The sequence below is a fragment of the Cryptomeria japonica genome, chromosome 11 (genome assembly GCF_030272615.1).
Source record: "Cryptomeria japonica chromosome 11, Sugi_1.0, whole genome shotgun sequence".
In the NCBI taxonomy this organism is placed as follows: domain Eukaryota; kingdom Viridiplantae; phylum Streptophyta; class Pinopsida; order Cupressales; family Cupressaceae; genus Cryptomeria; species Cryptomeria japonica.
In genome coordinates this window covers 518927378-518947184 of record NC_081415.1, presented here as the reverse complement: position 1 = coordinate 518947184, position 19807 = coordinate 518927378, and positions in this window count along the sequence as shown.

Below are 19807 nucleotides of genomic sequence, written 5' to 3'. Positions count from 1 at the left end.
TCCTCCATATGAACATGTGTATGATCAATATCATCCATATATGCAACATGCTCCACCTCCACCCAGTGGTTTAGGCATGGGATATGGTCTAAGAAGTCGGTCTCCACCTAAGAATAATTTGGAGCAACAAATTAAGGACTTACAAAAGAAAATGGAGGACATAAATACATCGAAGCCAACTTACACAATGAGAGACATATGTCCTTATCCATTTGACAAAAGCATTCCAATTCCTCCATTTCCTACACACTTTGTGATACCTAAGTTTGATAAGTTCAAAGGCAAAGGGGATCCTAAGGCACATACAAGACATTTTTTCACAACTTGCATTGAGGTAGTAGCAGAAGAGACATATTTGATGAGATTATTCCCACAAAGCTTAGGAGATCAAGCTATGGAATGGTTCTCCCAACTTCCATATGGAATTAAGTCATGGGGTGACTTAGCAGAGGCATTTATCCAACATTTCTCATACAACATAGAGACAGACATATCAGTCACTACTTTGTGTAACACCAAACAAAAGGAGGGAGATTCTTTTTCATCATTTTTAGAAAGATGGAGGAATCTAGCCAGGAGACGCTCTTGTGAAATTCCACAAAAACAAATGGTAGAAATGTTCACTCAGAATGTTAACAAAGACATTGGTTATGACTTGAGAAAAGCTTGTTTGTCCACCTTCAAGGACGTCATTGAAAAAGCCTTAGAAATAGAGAAGGTCCTAATTGAGCAAGGCATCGTCAAAATATTCAAAGAAAACAAAGAGGACTATAAAGGAAAAGGCAAGCCAAGATTTTGGAATAAAAATAGGAACATAGTCAATGATGGTGTTGTGGATGCCAATACAGTACAACCCAAAATCATTTTTTCTGGATCAAGCTCTACAAACAATCAAGTGAATACTCAAACAACTTATGAAGGAAGTACACCCCATTGGGAGAACCACTAGAATTAGTTTTCAAAAAGCTAGTGGCAAACAAAATAATAATAATTCCAGATTTGCCTCCATATGACCCAAAGGTTAAACCAAATTGGTGGAATGATGATGAGTATTGTGAATTTCATAAGAGAAAAGGTCAAAAAATAGGAAATTGTCATCAATTGAAGAACATCATACAAGATCTTATTGATAGAGGTGACATTGAGATTGAAGGACACTCATCCAACCAAGAACATGAGATGTTTAAAGAACCATTCCCTAAACATGACAAGGGAAAAGATAAAGCCACAAATGACCAAAACAACTATACTAGAGCATCTTATAACTATGATTCAACTGTCAATCACATTTCAATGGACAATTATGTCTCTGCCATTATCATCAAGGATAAAACACCTGAAAATTCTACCCAAAGACCCAAGATTGTCCTAAAAGGCATGGGATCTTCTTCCGAACCTACCTCTGATTGTAATGTTATAACTCATTGAGGTAAATTCACTTTGCAAGGTGCCCCAACTAAAAACACCGCTTCGTCATCAACCAAGCTTGAGTATGACCTTATAGAATAGTTAGGGAAGACACCCACACTCATATCCTTCCTTGAGATCTTATGCATATCCCCCGCACATAAAGCTATTCTTGACAAAATCTTGAGAGACACTTCTGTTCCTACTAATCTGAACGTGGACCAGTTTCAAGCCATGGTGGGATACCTTTCCATTCCACACTCCCTTACATTCACAAAAGCTGATGACGCCTCCATAAGCCAACCACATAATGCACCTTTACACATTGAAGCTTTCCTACACAAACATCGAATAAAATGAGTCCTGATAGATGGAGGAGCAGGTCTGAACATATGTACTTTGAACACAATAATACAATTGGGATATTCAGACAAAGTTGTGAATGCTACAAACAAAATTACCATCAAAGCATATGATGATGAAGAATGTTCATCCAAAGGTACAATCACCTTGGCTCTCAGAGTTGGGCCAATTACTAAGGATGTGGTTTGTCAAGTCCTAGACCTTGATCTCACATACAACATATTGCTAGGATGCCCATGGATTCATGAGATGAGCGCAATCCCATCTACATATCATCGATGTATCAAGTTTCCACACAATGGAGTTGAAGTGACCATCAAAGATGACCCAAATCCATTCACATATTGCAGCAATCTGCAACCTAGATCAAAAATAACAATCCTAGTCAATCGATAAGTTGTTCCATCTCAACATATATTGATCCTAAATCCTTGAAAGCTTCTACATCAAAGCAAGCAGAGCTAAAAGAAAAGTTCAAGATTAAAGACATGGGATGTGGTGAGTATATCTTTCATGTTGATCAACTCCCTATCTCATAAGGTATTCAGTCAATAAGAACAACCTACAAACAATTTGCAATATCAAGGAATTGGGTGTGAACCACCTAGTGTTGTGGCTACTAAGTTTGAATGCAAATCTCCTCTAGTGGTGCAAGCAACCCTTGATATCAATATTCCTAAGAGTGGTTCCAACAAAGAATCTATTGAGCATATCACTAGCCCTCTTGATAACTCACATAGCTTTACCATATCATCCACTCATTCCATTTCCACTCCACTTCCAGACTTGGATCAACAAGAATCACAAAAGCCCTCACTTATTGGGGATCAAAAATCAAGCTTTGAAAAGAAATATATAAAAGTAAAAAATAAAGAGAAGCCCTTTAATCCAAATCAAAATCAAAAGCTACTAGACTCTGCAAAAATCAAAGTCAAGGATAAAAATCCTATGAAGCAAAAAGACAAAGAGTTGATCTCCCCTAATACCAAAATAACTGGGGGCAAAAGTTCTACAATTTCAAGTAAAAAAGAACACTTGTTGATCCTAAGTCTCTATCATGCTATCCTACTTTCACTTCTTTTCACAATCATAAGCCTTCATCACTCATCCACTTGTTCCGCACATCCTTTCCCTTTTGGAAATACATTATGGAGCTTTAATGGAGCTTCTTTGAAGGAATTTGTTATCAGAGGTGCCCAAACTTCTTCAGGTGACACACATATGGGCCTACATAGTCCACACACTACTAATTCTATCTTAGTTCCTTTATCAAGGAAGATAGTCACTCGAGCTATACATAATTCAGTCAAGGAACAATATAGCTACAATCATAAGGTAAAGCCTCGCACATTTGAGGTGGGTGACTTAGTTCTCAAGGAGAATCCAAAAAATCAGTAGGACAGAGAGAAGAAGGGCAAGTTTGAACCAAACTGGCTTGGTCCTTACATCATCGCAACAACATATGGATATGGTGCATATCAGCTCTCAACCATAGAGGGTGAATCTTTGGAGGATCCTATCAATAGCATGCACCTTTGTAGGTTTTACACATAGCTCTTCAGAGTATCCTAATTCAAAAAATACAAAAAAATAAAAAAAATTCAAAAATACAAAAAGAATTGAAAAACAAAAAACATTTCGTCCAACGATAAAAACCACTTCGGTAATGCCCTCGACAAGTACCATGGTGAAAAATGGGTCACCGGTGCCATGCGTAGAAACATTGCTCCTCCCTCCATCAAGATTCAACCTCATCCTTTCACTTTGCACACACTCACAGTCTATCCATTCATAATAAACTTACCCATTCCCATCATGGCTTGTTATTGATCTACCTAAGATTGGTTAGCCATCCATAATAATCCCTCCTTTTCACCCCTTTCCATTCATAATAAATCAGCTCCTATCTGTGGCTAAGGCAAATCCTACGTCTAGTAATGGGTGTGGAACTAAGTGTATCACATGTTTCAAGGAGTACAATTTCTTCCAATATTCTTCAGTCTATCCACGCACAATCTGCAATAAAGTAGCATTTGCATCACAATCCACAATAAAGTTTCATCTTCTCCATGATAAAGTATCAGTTTCATGGATTCAGTCAGTTTCATATGAGACACAACAACAACAATGGGCTTCAACAAATCAAATTTTTCAATAGACTCAGACAACATTATGGTTCAGTGCCATCTATCCTTTTGTGAAAGTAAACATTGTGACCATAATTAAATAAGACTTATACAAGTGACAAGAGACACTAAACTTGAGGACTACAGTGGATGTTGGTGTCGAGTCTTGGTTTTCTTTTGATTTTATTTTTCTGGTAACATGTCTTTTAGCTTTTCCAGGATGTCTCTGACTAGATATTTTATCTCCAGGATGTCTTTGACTAGAAAGGCGAGGATGGGGTATTGTCACCTATTTTTCTTTTGTTGTATGCGGATTATCTCTTAGTAATGCTATGACTTGTCCAAGGATATGAGGACACTGTGAGTCTAGTATGAATTGGGGCATTCCTTGTTTGCAATTGTCTAATCTCCATGCAAATGGGTATAATGACTTTTTGGGTCGAACATATACTTAGATTGTCATAACCTATTTTGCCATAATAAAGCTCAATGATGATAACACACAAGAAGCTCTTTCACTTTCATATCTTCTACCTTCCATCCCCCTTTCTTGATTGACTTCCATCATCCTTCTTGAGTCCGTGTAGCTTGCTATCACATGACTAAGTATAATGACACACTAAAAACATTTGCATTTCATGTAGTTACACCTGCAATACCACGTATTAAACATTTCATACATACATATAGATATCACAATTGCATCACATCCTGCACACAACACATGTTAGCACATCTTGCGTTCTCATCATATAAATAGTTATTTGCATTATCATATCCATTTGCATTTCATACATTCACAATTGCATCATGCATAACATATTAAAAACATAAAAGAACAAAAATATTGCATTTCATCATGTGCATATTTGCATCCATATCATAAACACTACATAGAAGCATACATCATAAAACACATAGAAACATGCATCATCATATAGAAACATACATCACATAGGTACACATGCATGTAGCAGCCATAAGGATGAATCATCTAATATATATATAAATCATGTGTCACTATACAATGATGTCAAAATCATATGGCTACAATCACCCAAAGGTGTCTACATCATCATACAAAATGGTACAAAACTGATACATAGGGAGCCCTCTAAGGATATGATGAAATCACTCCCTCAGAGCCACCTAGCCTCGACGGAGTCTTAGCATAGGAAGGACCTGCCCCAGGATCATCTCTCTTATCCCTTCTATCTGGTGGTGGTGGAGGACCCATGACCCCACCATTCTATGCTTGTCTCCTGTCTCTCCTATCCAACTCTCATCTTCAGTCCTAGATCCTGAAACACTCATCTTAGTGCATCCCTATCTCCCTCTCGATCGTAAGGAAATAACTCCCCATCGATCAGTATCTGTAGTATCCTATATACATCCTCTAAGGTGACTATCATCTCACCCATCAGTAAGTGGAAACTACAAGTCTGTGAGTGCCATCTCTCAGCCAGCGTAGTCAGCAAACCCATGTTCACCCGAAACTCAGGCACATACAGAATGAATTGCAAGCCCATAACCTCAATGGTGGCTCTATCCTCAAATGTCAGCTCTGGTCATGATCTCTAAGTCAATGGGAATCTCTCCCATAACTCCAACATAGGTAGGTACTCCTGCAATCAAGCAAATCAACTATGTCAGTCAAAGTGGCATTCACTATTCATCACAAAATGCTGCTTATTATCCTAAGTGCTTATGATACTCTATCAAAGTGACACTCACTGTTCATCACAAAGTGTTGCTTCTATTCTACTGACATTCACTGTTCATCACAAAGTGTTTCTATTTATCCTAGTGGTACTCCCTGTTCATCACAAAGTACTACGTGTTTTTACACTCCCTGTTCATCACAAAGTGCTGCTCATAATTGCACTCCCTGTTCATCACAAAGTGCTGCTCATAATTGCACTCCCTGTTCATCACAAATTTCTACTCATATTTGTACTCCCTATTCATCACAAAGTGCCTCGATCTATCCTAGTCTTCCCTAGAGGACCTGCTTGAGTGTATCCTCTCAGCAGCTTATCCAATTGACAACGTATGTTCATCACAGAACTGTCGATTTGACCTAGAAGACACAAACGTGCCTTCATAGCATAAACACGCTTACATATTGCACAAACACATTTTCTCTACACAGACATGCCTGCTTTGCGTAGACATGCCCACATAGCACAAACGCGCCTACACAACACAGACACGCTCGCATTTGACATAGATGCCTTTTCATTCACAGACGTGGCTGACACAAACACAAATGCGCCTAGCTAACTTAGACGCGCCTGGCACCAGCAAAAATGCACCTCGATGCTTTTTGACCTTGTCTGACATATTCTAAAATGCATTAAATGCGCTACCTAACATGCATTTATGACAATATTTATTGCAACAAAGTACAAAGAGGTTTTGCGGTACTTATTGGCTCTCCTGCCTCTGCTGTCCTCTGAAATCGGCGAACGTGATCGAATCTATGAATCAAAGCCATCGCTGTTGACTGCTGCTGCTCTATTCTCTCTCTACACTCTGATCTCTTGGATGTATGGATGACAATGAGGATGTTTTCCCCTCGTGGTCTATCTTATAGATTGCCCTAGCCCTAGTCTATTGTGTCAGTCTTCGTTATCCCGTGACTCTGTCACTCTATCCTGTCTTATCAGTCCATTCTACCCCTTTCTTTCTTATCGAGAGATTGTTTGTGATATTTTCAGACATTTTCATCCAATCTCTTGAGGGGGCATTCCATTCCCATCTTGGGGCAACTTTGTATCAGTTCATCTTATCTTCTTTGAAATAACATGACAAGCTGCATTGTCTCAAAGAGGGGCAAAATGTAGACACCTAAAATTGTCATGTATAATTAAATAAATATCTTTATTTATTTAATTACTTTAGCCTAATTCTTCTATTATTTAAATAAATCTTTATTTATTTAATTAATTCATTTATCCTCTTCTAGCCTTATTTCTCATTTAAATAAATACATTTATTTATTTAAATTCCCCTTTTCCTAAATTAAATAAATATCTTATTTATTTAATTGATCCCACGTCCTCTATTAATTAAATAAATCTTTATTTATTTAATTAATTCATTAACCTTTTCTACCTATGACACATGTCATTCATCTCTTAATTCATACACTACCTACGCTTTCATTATTTTCTTATTTTCTCTACCTACCCTTTAATCATAGCCAACCATTTATCTTTTACACCTCTCAATCTTATCCCTACATTTTTTATAGTGTCTTCTATATAAGGAGATGCTTCCTTCATTATCAAACCCTCGATGATTATTCGACTACACTACGCCTTTGAACTTTCATATGCGATCCTACTTGCAACCACATTTCCGTTCTTTGTTGAGCTCTTGTGCACACATAAAATCTGAGAGCAAATATATCAAGCAAGATCAATGGAGATAGGAAGAATGGAGATTCAAACCCTATTGGACATGTGATGGTATAATCTTTGTGATTTCATTTGATTTGCATTGTCTTAGGTAATCTTCATATGTTATGGTGGATCTTTGTTGTTGTTAGGCTAGGGTTTTGTGGTTGAATTCTTTTAGTCTTTCAATATTATTGTTTATCCATTTTCACCATAAACAATAACTATATTCATTAACCATTTAAACATTATGAACATACATCATCTCACATTTCACTAATTTATGCAAGCGGAAACAACGTAACATCATTAACCTTTCCCTAGGCTACTTCAACTTCATTACTCATTTAACTTCCATAATGACAACCTACTCACATGATAAACATATTCCACCTTGAATTAATATATCATATTTAATTCCCTAAATCATGAGATATGCAACCCACTAGCTTATCTATCCATTATGAAATGCATACCATTATACCATTCTACTAGCATATTACATTCCTTCATAACATCGTAGTTTTCACATAGCACCAAAAGTATATCCATGAATCCAATAGCAATAGCTTCCTTTCCTAATCCAACTACACATGCAACCATTTTCCCACCTTGACAATAACCCCAATGCATAACATAAGAATCCTAATATTTTCCAAGCATACACATAGAGACATAATTATCTAAACCTTATCGATATTACCTAACATTATCAATACTGATATTTAAGATTATTCCATTTCTCAAGGTTCTTTCACATATTAAATCACAATCTAAAGAAATAACCATAGATTTCCTTCCTAACCAATACAAGAAGATCATATTATAAATCACATCTATTTCAATTGCAACTACATTACAAATTTGGGTATGTGAAATCATTCCCTTGATTTAACAAGAACATATCCATACATCTCATTGCCACATTTACAAATCATGACATACACTAACCACCAATTATGAACTACTTACAAATACATTTACATAACAATACATCATAAACATAGCTCTTCCTTTTACATGATTCCATATACCACATTCAAGATAATAAATCCATGCATTCCATCGTATTCATTACATAAATCTTCTACAAGGTACATCCATAATCCATCAAGAAGGAGAATCCACATCCATGCACGAAGAAAACCAATAAGGGAAAAAAAAACCCAATGGTAAAAAGAACCAACCACCCGACCATGTGGAACCAAAGGAACCACCCCCATGCTAGGAGATGACACAGGGTCCCAACACACACTTTACAGCTAGGTTGACACTTAATACCAAAAGACAAGATTACAACAACTCTCTCAAGCATGGATCAAATACAACCAACACAAACAACCATAATATGAAACTCTCAGAGGCTTATTAATCAACAAGGCATAGATGCAAACTCAAAAAGATAAACCACAAGGGGACACATGTAGGAGTGGAGTGTCATCACATGCCATCCTCATAACATAATAACATGATAACACAAGGTGCTGGCCTGATGAACACGTGGAGCCATCTCAACCTATGAGAGATTAAGGAAGATTAGCTTACCATCTTCACGACCTTCTCATGCTTATCCTAAAACATCCTCCCTAGGAATAAGCCATGAGGATAAAAACTATTCATTATCTTGTTTAAATGAGTTATAATTACCCATCCCAATTAATTCATTATCAATGTTATCACTTGTTTACAAATCATGGAAAACTCCAATGTGCCTTGGTGGTCTAGACTTCATGCATCCTTACAAGGAACCTCATGCAAGCCTATCTCTTGTGACCCCAGTGATCACAAGGAAGCCCAATCCCCCCTAACATGGTCTCAAACATGAAAACATAAGAGGCTATAGAATCATAATTAAATATGAGAACATACACAAACATGAAATAATAAACAATCCATATGCAACCAACAATCTCATCTTATAATCATGAAACATGTGAAAGGTAACATCATGAGAACCAAAAATCAATGGGCCTCTTGGCCAAATAAATATATCAAGGCCATAAGAAATGCCATCAAATCTGAAATGAATCATCAAATAATCTCAGCAAGGCCTATCCACTTGCTAGCACATAATCACAAGAATCTCAATCTCTCTCTTGACATATCAACAAGAGAGGAAGCACAAACAACTCAAATGGAGTAAAAAGCATACAAAAATCATAAATAAATCATATGAATACATCACCAATAATAAATCAACATTAGACAACATCATAAATGCCCTCAAAAAGACTCTGGTGCGACAAAAAATCCAACTGACAACAAACAGACTTCAAACTAGACAAAACCCTAAAAATACATAGAATGGTGCATAAATTATTTGAAGTGGTGCATATAGCTGATACTTTAGTGCATATGGGTGATCTTTTAGCGCATCTGGTGCTTATTTTAGCGCATATGGTCATTCCTTTAGCGCATAGAAAAAAAAAGTGTAAATTTTGGCAGAAAACTGCTTAAGTGCGAGATCAAAACTGCTCAAAACATAATGAGCCAAATATGACATATTTATACTCGTTGGAATCAAAATGAAATAAAATATAAGAATATGTAAACAAAATAAAATAATAAAATTCACCCAATGAACTCCAAAGAAAACCATCAAACACCAAATCTTGAATCCAAATCATGAAATAGACTCAACGCACATATAAATAAAAACAATAAACTTATTGCAAACATAAAAACACATTAAAACAAGGGAAATATATAAAATTTCTCAGAAGGAGATGAGTTATGTGAGTCTTCCTCACGACATGGCCAGATTGGAATCTCACAAGGCTCTCTGCTCTCAACTCCACAAACTCCCTTAAATCTTTAACAACATGAAAGAAATCTCAAAAAACAACAATAATCCAATACAATCACATCATAAATGGAAGAAGCCTCAATACATATAAATCCCATGTCATGCATTCATGACCACCAGAGAAAAGACAACTTCCAAACTTTCATCCAAATAAAGATCTCATAACCCATGGGATTCCCAATCATTTCCATTAAGAATAGAGAGAATGAAATGAACTATTTCTTTATTCCCTACACAAAACATTCACGAAGTAAACACTTGCAGAAAATGAAAACAAAGATAAACAACAAGGGTATGGCCTCCAACCTGTAACCCGTGTGATGGTAGGTCGTTGAAGGAGAGCCCACAAGTTTTTGCAATCCAAATCCAAACCCAAATCTCTTTCAAAACCCAGTCTAGGCAATCCATCGAGAATCTAAAGCCAAAAAATGGAACCCCCTGTAACTGTCCCAAGGAATCCATTAAAAGGAAATAATAAACAAGAAACCCTAGAAAACCAACCAATAGGGTAAATTCCATTTTGGAGTATTTTTCTCATATCCTATGGTTTCTCCAAAATAAAATCCTCCAATAGGAGAATAGGGTAGGTAAGAAACATTGACATATGTTATAAGTAGGTGGGATAAATATATTATAATATCCGAAGGTATAATTACCATACCACCAAATAAATATTAGTATTTAAACTATAGCCCTATAGGAATTATTATTTAATACATTATGAACTATAGTTATTTTTAATTAAATACTTCGCCACTGGAAAACATAACTAGATAAGTCAACCATTAAATAATTTATTGCTTCCAATATTAAATATTTAATTCATATTTAGACTATAAGAAATAATCAATAATTAATTAAATAATCTTTACAAAATTATTAATTAAATAAATACTATAATTCTAAAAATCATAAATCAAATAATCAAAACCTCAAATAGCTTAAATCAAATAATTAAAAATAAATAATACCAATTATCAAATCTCTCAACAAATAGACAAATAATCCAATGCCACATAAATAACAACGTGACAATAAAATCAATCACAGCATAAATAATCCTCATACCAAAAGAGTCAATCAATACTAACATACTCCCAAAACTGAAAGAGCCAAGCTGAAAACTGACATGACCAATTGCGCCTAGTGACAACTTAAACCTAGAGTATGTCAAGGGAACCCATGTCAACTCCGAAACCACATATTACCATTGGGATAAGGACATGCTCACACCTGTGAAGCCATGGGAGCTTGCACCTGGGGAATCCATCGACACATCCTGCTCATAATGAGTGATGTGACATTGATTATCCATGAAGACAGACAAACAATAGTCAAACACATCTCATAAGCATCTCATCAAATGTAATCATGAAATAGGGTTAATATAATCATAATCAACATCAAATCCTAGATCAATATAATTTTTCGATAATCTATCACATAGTAAGCATATAGTATCCATCAAATCACATGAATAATTATCATCCAAATCATCATAAATAGTAGAGATAAGTCTATCATGCATGGAATAAAAGTAAACTCTAATCAAAACAAGTCAAGTCAAGGGTGGAAACTACATGAACACTCACCACCTCTCTTGAAAAGCAATAAGTTTTGGGAAACTAACTACTCCAAGGTCTCTATAGTTGGGTCTCGATGGTGATGGGTAGCTCAATGGTTTATGTGGTTGCACCTGTCAAGGGGCTTGCTGGTTGAAACAAATTCCAATAACTTCCAATAATTTAACTTTTTTTGTATTTTATGATTTAGATTCTCTTTCGAAATAAACTGTAAAAGATAGATCAGGAAAACAAAAAAATAACAATGAAACTAATATAATAACAACTTAATGAACTACTTAATTAGCACCCTGCAATCCAAAAATCATCAATATCATTCAAACGAACATTCAATAACAGACCTCCAATAAACATGCAAAGTCATGCAACCTCTCAAATTTATAGAAAGAATACCACCCCAATATTGTTCTATCACATTAATTCTCATACGCCACTTACGTGTAGAATATGATTCATAAAGCAATAAAACGTAAGACCAAAATAAGTTTCTAATTTTAAACAATAGACATTACTAGATTGCAAAGAACAAATTCATAGCACATACACATAGATCAGGCAATCTAAAAGCTTCTTTTTGTATTAACTTCAAAGAAAGAATCACAAAACTACTCAAAATCATAACAATAATCTAAAATCTACAAGTGGGCCTCAAATCATCGATTTGTGGACCCTTACAATGAATCAAAATTTCTAATTTATAGAGTTTCTTTCCCTACTTTCTAGGAAATAAATCTATCTCAATTTAGCACTAAACAACAAGGAGTCACAATTGACATGCAAGTCTCTGCCTTGAACTCCAGTTAACTATTACAAAACTGCAACTGGGTGAGCATTACAAAAACAATGTTGCATGATCCAACACTTTGTAATCATGCAAAAATGTAAGTCTCTGCCTTGAACTCTAGTTAACTACTATAAAAATGCATCTGGGTAAGCATTACGAAAACAATGTTGCATGAGCCAACACTTCATCATCATGCAAAAATTCAAGTCGCTACCTATGAACTCCCCTTAACTGTTATGAAACTATGATTGGGTGAGCATTACGAAAATGGTTCTGCATGAACTCAAAATTCATAATCATGCAAAACTAATGCCCAAAAAGCAAGTGTGACATCCAATATCAGTTGAAGCTATAGTGGTTTTTATGGTGGTCCTTCTCCAACATGAATTTTTCTTTTTCTAATTGCATGTTTTTCCTTCATTCCTCTTTTAGTTCTGGTTGTTGCTAATGAAAAATTCTATGGAAGTGGCTGGTGGGTCAGTGATATAGAGAGGATGCTAACTCCTACTAGGTTTACTCACCCTTGATGTCTCCTTAGGTTGTCTCTTGAACCATCCAATGGTTCCCCTCTTTCCAGTCTTCCAAAGGTTGTAGGGCCCACCCTTATTGACCTTCCTAAGGTCCTTAGACTAAGGTGACCTCCTCTTGTTTAGTGAGTGTCCCACACTCCTTATTAGAGACCTTTCTACTAAATACTTTAACTGAGAGCCAACCCTCTCTACCATAGGATCTTCATTACACATGACCAACACACTTAGGGATGATTTTACTTAGTTTTCCAATCCTATCCCTTTATTTATGGACTTTGGTGTTTACCAGTTTCAAGCTTTAGGGCCGTTCTTCTCTTTTAGGCCTACTAGGAGACCTAGTCCAATTAGCCCTATCGGTGAGGCATTTTGCACTTATCCACCCAAAGTCCTGAACACCGGTATGAACTCTTTAGCTTTTCTGATATCCTTTTGGAAGATTCATACAATATCACAAAATTGGACATGGGTCTGGTCGCTAACCATCCCAACCATTTTTAGGCCCAATTCCCCCTTTTAAGCCTACAAAATAGGGTTTGCTCAAATGCCTTCAACAGTCCAAATGGCCAAGGTTTCTAATGATTATCTCAGGTCTGTACACCCATGAGGATGTCCAACCCAACCCGAAATCAAATCCATCCAACGGATTTAACCATCTAGGGCTTGTTGTCCATAATCCCCATTGCTTGCCAACTCAATGAGCCAAGCCTAGGGTATGGTGGAAAATCTGGAGGTTAGCCTCCCTTGTCTTAAAAAAAATTGAAAGCATAATTTACAAGGCCTCTTAGCATTCTATAAGGTTTTAGTGTAGAGTTCCACCATGGAATGCTAGGTATGAGCCATAGAGTCTTCAAAACCCTTGTTTTAAGGTCTTTAGGACCCACCTGCAACAAAAAATGATAAAAATTACAAAATATAACACTTCAAAACCTCAAATCACCATGAAATGAAAGGTATGTCTCTACTCTAACAATTCATGCCTTGGTCTGGCTTGGAAGTTCGTACAAACCATACAATGTCAATGAAACTCAACTCAACTCGTTGAAACCACAATTTTTTGAAAGGCTAAACTTGCTTTTCTTCACTCAAATATTCAACCAACATTCTCATCGGTTGTCCCAAGCCTTATATCAACCTTGTGTTAGTTACAAATGACCTTAATTGAAAAAGACAAATAACTAGCCGTTGGTGTTTGGAAAATGCAAATGTTGCAAAGTTGCTATGAGCAACTTTTGCAACTTTTTACAACTTTTACATAGTTGAGCAACTTTTCCCAAATCAAACCTAGGTCACTTATAAAGGTTCAAATGACCTTAAAAGCCCCTAAAATTCATCAAACCAACCTATTCTAACACAATACCAACTTATTCTACCAAATGCTCTATCTGGAACCCTTAACAGCCAATAGGCCAACATTGGTCAAACAATAACTCCTAGGGTCCTTATATCATCTAAGCACTTATTCAAAATCCTATTGAAATTATTACAAACCAAAATTACATGATTCCAAATTCCTGGAACGTACACAACAAAAATGCTCAAGTGCTCCTACACCATGCTTCAAGGGTAAGAAGAACTCAAGTCTCTTAAATTGATAAAGCTTGGACAGTGGTACCATGTTGTATGGTGTCTTTCTCTGACATCCATGTAGTTTCTGACTCTGGTAGCCCTTCCCATTTGATCAGATAGTCTTTATAGACTCCTCTCCTAGTCTTTTTCACAACCTTAGAATCCAAATTGCATTCCAATGTGACCGGTTGTCTTGGTGGTAAATCTTGTAACCAGTCTACATCTTCTATAGCAGTAAGTTCTCCTTGATTTGTAGCTGTCTGAGACCCTTTGTGTGGATACAAATCATATACATTGAAAATTGGGGATATGCCTAAGTTTGGAGGTAACTCTAACTCATATGAATTATTGCCAAATTTATGCGTCACCTTAAGAGGTCCAATATTCTTCATACATTGCAAGTTCCTAGATTCATTACATCTAGAAAAATTTGATAACATGACACAAAATCACCGTCAAAGTGTCGGTGGATGGTAACTCATCAAAAAAATATCGGTTGGTAACTTATCACAGAGTATTACCAATTCATACAACTTTACTGATTTCCGATTGGTAACTCATCACAGAGTAATACCAGTTCATACAACTTTACTAATTATTGGTTGTAAAAAATGAAGACTGCGAAAATGATAACTGTCGCTTCAGTTTCTTCACTCCGCTTGAGATCCTCGAATCCGCTTGAGGTCTTGATACCACTTGAGATCGCTAAACATTTTTTGGAAAACATCGATAGCCTAAAGACTATAATGCAATACCAGTTTGGAACAAATACCAGTTGAGCATAACTCATATATACAAAAAGTGATCTCAAAGAAACTGTGTGTCCATGAATGACAATCACAACATAAACATAAAAAATGCCAACAAACCAAGTACAAAGTCCATGCTCAAACATTCCCGAGGTCTGGTCGGTATGGCCAATGCCTGATATAAACCTGCATTGTTGGAGGTTCCCTTAGCTCTCTGACATATGGGACATTGCTCCACAAACCTTCTAACATCTGACTAAAGTTTAGGCTAATGATAAAATCGTCCAACCTACTCTAAGGTCTTGTCAAGACCAAAATGTCCTCCTAAGCTGCCTTGATGCTTCTCCTTGATGATATTGTCTCTCATAGAGCACTGAGGTATGCAAAGTAAGTGTCCTTTAACCAAAAGGCCTTCCTACAACATGAAATCATAATATGCAACATGACAAACATTATTAATCTTGGTTCAAACACCATATGCTTCACCAAAATCCTTGTCACTTTGGTATAGGTCTTTGAGATAATTTAATCCCACACTTTGGAGCTGCACCTCTTGGGTGGTAAGAACTCTTCTACTTAAGGCATTTGCTACCTTATTGGTGACTCCCTTCTTGTGTTTGATGGAAAAGATATAGGCCTACAAATGCTCAACCCATTTGATGTGTCTTTGATGTAACTTCTCTTGTCCATTCAAGAAGCTAAGCGCATGCCTGTCAGTATAAACTATAAATTCCTTGAGAACTTGATAATGGCATCATTTCTTAAGGGCTTGTACCATGGCATACAACTCTATGTCATAGGTAGAATACTTTTGTTTTGCCTCATTGATATTCTTAGAGAAAAATGCTACCGGATGACCCTCTTGGCTCAAAAATGCTCCTATTGCCAACTTGCTAGCATCATACTCCATAGTAAAGAGCTGATTGAAATCAGGGAGCCTAAGATAAGGTAGTTCTTCTACTTTTTGTTTCAACAACTCAAACCCCTTGTCGTTTGCACTAGTACACTTAAACTAACATTTCATTCCTCCTTTGATGGTGTTCAATATGAGTGGACATACATGGATAAACCCTCTAATTAAATTCTTATATAATGAAGCTAACCCATGAAAAATTCTCACATATCCTATTGGTTTAGGAGTAGGCCAATAACTATTGCATCTACCTTTGTTGGATCCATTTTCAAACAACCTTGAGAAACTACAAGACCAAGATATAATAGTTCAGTTTTGAAGAACTCACACTTGTCTAAGTTGATCATCAAATTTTCTTGATGTAGCATCCTCAAGACCTAATCCAAATGTCTGATATGCTCCTCCCTTAACTTGCTAAAGAATGTCATCAAGATAAACAATCACAAATTTACCAATAAATTCTGCAAGCACTTCATTCATGAGTATCTTGAAGGTACTAGGTGGATTTATTACCCCAAATGGCATCACCAACCATTCATAGATCCCCTCATTGGTCTTAAAGGCTATTTTCCACTCATATCTAGCTCTGATCCTTATTTGATGATACCCTGATTTCAAATCCACCTTTGAAAAGTAACAAGCTCCTCCTAAGTAGTCCATTAGGCCCTCAATTCTTGGCATTGGAAAACGACATCTGATGGTAATCTTCTTGATGGCTCTTGAGTTGTTACACATTCTCCATTTTCCATCTTTCTTAGGTACCAAAATAGTAGGTACCACACATGGGATTAAACTCTTCTTTATCAACCTCTTATGTAGCAATTCTTGCACTTGTCTTGCTATTTCTTCATTTTGAGTAGGTGTCATTTTGTAAAAAGCTTTGTTTGGAAAGGTAGCTCTAGGTATTATGTCTATCTGATGGTTCACATCTTTGTATGGGGATAAATAATCTAGTATCTCATTTAAAATAATGTCTCTGTACTAGTCCAAAAAGGTCTTCACTTCTTGAGGTACTACCGATTTGGGTTCAATCTTTTCCTCTTCTTTTGGTTTCACTATGATGGTATATCCTTGGTTCCCTTCATGCTTCAACTCTTTTAGGAGCTCCTTCCCACTAAGTAACATAACACTTGAACCTACATGTCTTTCTTCTCCTTGAACAACCAATGATCCATTTGTAACTTCCTACCTTCCTCAGTGATAACATAAGAATTCTTCTCCCCATCATGTATGGCTTTGACATCATATTTCCAAGGGCGTCCAAGAAGCAAATGTCATGCATCCATGGGTAGTATATCACATAGTACCTTGTCCTTATACTCTCCAATTTCAAAGTCTACCCAAGCTTGCTCATCAACTAAGACATGCTGTCCTTTACTCAACCATGATACCTTATAGAGATTGGTGTGTGACAACTTTTTCAACTTGAGTTTGTCTACCATCTCAACTGCTACAATGTTCTAAGCAGACCTTGAATCCACTATGACCCTACAAATCTTACCACATGATCTGCAAGTGGTTTTAAAGAGTGTTTTTATTTAAGTAGGTTCTTTAACCTACGATACCTTCAACAAGGTCATCCTTAACATCAGGTTCTCTCCATCTAGAACTAGTCCAACTTTACTGATTGATGAGGTAACACTTTGATTGTCTTCCTCCCGCACCAACTAAGTTCTCCTTTCAGCTACATAGGAAATTGAAGTCTTTTCAGGACACTAGTTCATTGTGTGGCCCAATGCATGACAATGGAAACATTTACCGGTGAAGACTGTGGGTCCTCTTCCTTGAGTACCAAATGTGCCCTTAAAATTATTTCCTCCTCTAGAGCTGCCTCTAAATGGACCACTCTTGCTAAAGTTATCCAACTATATTTAGATTGATTACTTTCTTCATTCTTTCCAGAGTTATGTCCAATTCCAGGTGCCTCTTCCTCTGAATCCTCTACCACCTCTGCCTCTTTGAGTGAATTCACTTTTCCTCTTGATCTTGTCCTTTGCTCTCAAGGCCAACTGAAAACTCTTATGATATGTCTCAGGTGCCATCATGCTAATTTCATCTTGAATGTTTTGGCTAAGGCAATTTAGGTATCTTTCTACCTTCTCCACTTCTTCCTCTTGTTTCCTTTCTCTTAGTGTTAGTTTGTTTAATTCCTCTGTGTAAGAACTCACATCCGTTTACCTATGCTTCAAACTCATCAACTTCTTGTGTATCTGCACCTCATAATCTAGAGGTAGGAATTGAGTTTTGATTTTGATCTTCATTCTCTCCCAAGAGTTGATCTTCTTTCTCCCAGTTTGTTCCCCTTCTTCTTGCATCATGTTCCACCACACTAGAGTGGATCCTTTCAACTTGGTCTTAGCCAGATTGACCCTCTTTTCTTCTGCAATCTCTTTGTATTCAAAATGATTATTCAAAGCTTCTATCCAATCTGACAACTCTTCTCCATTTAGGCTTCCACTATAGACCGTTAAACCATCTAGGTTATCTTTTTTGAGTGATTTAAGAGCATCCAAGAATATTTGCCGATCTTTCTCTAACTCCTTATTTTACTCCTATCACATCTTCATCTTCATCATTAGTTTCATCACCCCAATCTGTGATCTTTCCCTTAACTTTCTTTGTGTCTTTCTCTCGGGCTTCACTAAGCGTGTCCAGGACCAACTTCCTACTGGCTTCTTGACTCATTGCCTTAGGTGGCATGGTGTTGGCTTCTAATTCTACCTCTTGGTCTGACATACACCACTTTGTTTAAACAAGTGGCTCTGATACCAATCTGATGTAGAGAGGATGCTCTCTCCTACTACATTTACTCACCCTTGATGTCTCCTTAGGTTGTCTCTTGAACCATCCAATGGTTCCCCTCTTTCCAACCTTCAAAAGGTTGTAGGGCCCACCCTTACTAAACTTCCTAATATCCTTAGACTAAGGTGACCTCCTCTTGTTTAGTGAGTGTCCCACACTCCTTATTAGAGACCTTCCTACTCAATACTTTAACCAAGAGCCAACCATCTCTACCATAGGATCTTCATTACACATGGCCAACACACTTAGGGATGATTTTCCTTAGTTGCCCAACCCTATCCCTTCATTTATGGACTTTGGTGTTTACCAGTTTCAAGCTTTAGGGCTGTTTTGCTCTTTTAGGCCTACTAGGATACCTAGTCCAATAGGCTCTACTGGTGAGGTGTTTTGCACTTATCTACCTGAAGTCCTAAACACGGGTATGAAATATTTATCTTTTATGATACCCTTTTGGAAGCTTCATACAATAACAAAAACTTGGACATGGGTTTGGTTGCTAACCATCCTAACCCTTTTTAGGCCTAATTCCTCCTTTTAAGCCTACAAAATAGGGTTTTATCAAATGCCTTCACCAGTCCAAATGACCAAGGATTCTAATGATTGTCTCAGGTCTGTACACCCATGAGGATGTCCAATACAACCCAGAATCAAATCCATCCAACGGATTTACCCATCTAGGGACCGTTTTCCATGATCCCCATTGCTTGCCAACTCAACTTGCCAAGCCTAGGGTATGGTGGCAAATGTGGAGGTTAGCCTCCCTTGTCTTAAAGAAAA